Source organism: Caretta caretta, chromosome 9 (genome assembly GCF_965140235.1).
Source record: "Caretta caretta isolate rCarCar2 chromosome 9, rCarCar1.hap1, whole genome shotgun sequence".
NCBI lineage: Eukaryota > Metazoa > Chordata > Testudines > Cheloniidae > Caretta > Caretta caretta.
Genome location: NC_134214.1, coordinates 45,653,190 through 45,656,822, shown reverse-complemented (window position 1 = coordinate 45,656,822; position 3,633 = coordinate 45,653,190).

Here is a 3,633-nt window from a genome sequence, read left to right as displayed (position 1 = left end):
TGAGAGCATGATACACGCTGCGCAGCTGCAAGTTTTCCCAATTAGTGTGAATGGTGGGGCAGGGCTTTAGTTTTTTCCATCCTTGCACTAGTGAGCAGGGAGAGAGAGGGAGTTGCTTCTTTTATCATATACTGTTCATTTTAAGTAAAAAAAGTTATTTAGTTGCCCGTTTCAGTGAGCTCTGTTCTAGGTTGTTAACTCAATCTCACCATCCTGGCTTCCTCTGAGCACTTCGAGCTGCATCTCAGGGGTGTGGATTTGGACCCCATTCACTAAGGTATTCATGTAGGTGCCTATGTTTAAACAGGTGAGTTGTCTTATTAAAGCTAGCTAGACACATACATATGCCCTGGTTCAGCAAGGTAATTTGGTTTAGGTTACACTTGTGGTGGCCTCTTCAATGACAAAGGTATCGAATGCATATCATACTTAAGGCCCTACCAAATTCTCAGCCATGAAAATCACATCACGGACCGTGAAATCTGATCTTTTGTGTACTTTTTACCCTATACCAGGGGTGGGCAAACTTTTTGGCCCGAGGGCCACAGCGGGTTGCGAAACTGTATGGAGGGCAGGGTAGGGAAGATGGTGCACGTCCCCAAACAGCCTCGCCCCACCCCCTATTGGACCCCTCCCACTTCCCGCCCCCTGACTACCCCCCTCAGAATCCCCCACCCATCCAACCACCCCTGCTCCATGTCCCTTGTCCGCCCCCTCCCAGGACCCCTGCCCCACGACTCCACCCCCATCTAACCCCCCTGTTCCCCAACCCTTGACCCCCCAAACCTCTGCCCTATCCAGCCAACCCCTGTTCCCCAACCCCTGACTGCCCCCCGTACCTCCCCCTCATCCAACCGCCCCCTGCTTCCTGTCCCCTGACTGCCCCCCGGGGCCCTCTGCCCCTTATCCAACCCTCCAGCCCCGGCCCCCTTACCATGCCACTCAGAGCAGCATGTCTGGCAACCACGCCGCCCAGCCAGAGCCAGACAGACTGTCGTTCTGCCCTGCAGGAGCGTGCAGCCTGGCCGCCCAGAGTGCTGCCCGTGCAGCTGCGGGGCAGGGTTTAAGTAGAAGAGATGGAAAACCCCAAAAATTTTAAAATCAAAATGAGGGTCCTTGGGTTGCTAAAGTTTGAGAACCGCTGCCCTAGACAAGAAGATACAAGCCGGGGGTAAAAGAGGGAAATGGAGATTCCCAAGGAGAAAATGGGGCAAAGAAAGAAGTGGCTGAGCAGACACTAGGAGGAAAAGGAAGCCTGAAGTATCAGAGGGGGATAGGCTGTCCCCAGGATGATACACCTTCCCCACCCCTCACCTCTTTCAGTTTTACTTCCTGTTTCTGGTCAGCTTCCCTCTCACTTTCTGGCTCACTTGGCATTTTCCCACCCAAAAAATATGTTTCCATAGATTTTGAAATTCAATCACAAAAACATTTATATTCATATTCTATCCCACAAAACTTAAATCTTGGGCCTAAATTACTTGAGTGTCTCTTAAACAACATTTAATCTGTCTTTTCCAAGGGTGGAAAACTACATTCATAACATACATAAGGTCAGAAAAAAAAAGTTTATTGAAAACTAGTCAGTACCATTTATGAAATGTTATGTTAGAATTCAGTTGCTTTCGCTCATTGATCCATAACTTGTGTTTGGGGAAAATTCAGATCAAAGAGTTGTTAATAGCTATTTTTAGATGGCAAGGCTTTGTTGTTATTGGTGTGTTTTAACATGATACCCATTTAACCTACCTTATTAGTACTGAAAATAACCAGCAACTTTTAGCTAAAGAAAATAAATATTGAGGGTTGGGGTTTTTTTTCATCTTCTCACAATGTAAGATCTTTAAACATGTTGATCAAACTCTGGCTGACCATTCCATTGACACATGCCAAAAAAAGGAGAGCAATTCTACCTGTGTGTCACTCCAAATTACTCAGAAAGTCAACACTGTAGGTCTAGGTCGGAGTCTCCAAACTTTGAGACGAGGGCCATATTAGATTTTTGAAGGGGATCCGGGGGCCAAAGCAACTGTGAAAAAAAATATATGCAAAATCATTTTTAAAAGAAATAATAGAAAAAAATTTTAAAAAGAAAAAAAGAAATATTCTGTTTTACATGTTCATCGGACAAGGTCGATCTGTGGTTGGATTTCACATATTTCATCATTGAAAATGTTTTTTCACACACATAAGTGGTGCCAAACATTGACATTAATCCACGGACAAAGTTTTTTACGTAAGCATATTGATCATTTGGCAGGCATTTATAGAACTCTACCAGATTTCCTTTCTTATATTTGCCCTTCAACAAGTCATTGGATTGCAGGTCAATCACTTCCATTTGAAGTTCAGGTGGCAGTTTTTCAAGATCGCAATCAAGTGGGTTTTGGAAGATCCATATTTCTTCTGCATTCACATCAAGGTCAGAGAAATGCTTCTGGAACTGTAGTTTCAGATCAGAAATGATTTCTTGTGAAAACCTAGTTGGGAATCGTGATTCAGTGTCTGGGTTGAACTTTTCACAACATATAAAATGAGCAAAGCAGTCCTTCATCAGTTGGGACTCGAACTAGTTTTTGCCTGAATGCTTTCACCTGGGTGTACATGTCACAGATAAGCCCGTTTTCCCCTTGTAGTCTAAGATTGAAGTCATTCATGTGTTTGGTCAAATCTACAAAAAAAAAAAAAAAACGAATTTCCAAAGCCATTCACTGTTTGTGAGTAAAAGTAGATGTCGGGTTTTTTTATTTAAGAACACTTCAATTTCAGTTCTAAGGTTGAAAAATCGCAACAAAACCTTTCCACAGCTAAGCCATTGAACTGAAGTGTGGTAGGGCAAATCGTGATATTCTGATTCTATTTCCACCAGAAATGCTTGGAACTTATGATGGTTAAGTCCATGCGAGCAAATGAAATTCACGGTTGAAACTACGGGTTCCATAACACATGTCAAATCCAAATATTTCCTGTACAATGCTTGCTGATGAAGACAGCCCACACTTTCACACGCTTTGTAGATTTGTCCAACCAAACCTTTTTTTGAACCACACATGTTTCTACCTCCATCAGTTGTAACGCACTTCAGTTATTTCCATTGCAGGTTGTATTGAGAAAGTGACTTTTCAACTTCTTTGAAAATCTCTTCACCTGTGGTTGTTCCATGCATACTATGCACAGAAGCTAGTTCTTCCATAACTACTCAAAATTACTGCTGACCCCGCAAATAAACAACAGCAGCTGCGAAGTATCAGAAACATTGGCTGACTGTCAAATGTGAGGGAAAACCACTAAAACTTCTTAGCCTGTTCATTCAGCTGGAAAATTATATTACTGCCAATGTCCTCGATTCTGTGAGCAACTGTGTTCTCTGAAAGACTAATTGTCTTAAATAAATCTACTTTTTCTGGGCATATTTCTTCAGCTGCTTGAATCATACCTATTTTAATGAGCTCACCATTAGTAATTGGTTTTCCTCGTTTTGCTAGTAGGTGTGCCACTTGGAAGGTGGCTCTTGTTGCAGCTTCATTCTTGGTTTTCTTCTTCTTAAATATAAACTGTTGTGACGATAGGCCATGTTTCATGGATTCTAATTTATCTGAATGTAGCTTTCCCGTAAATTGAGAGTAGTTCGAC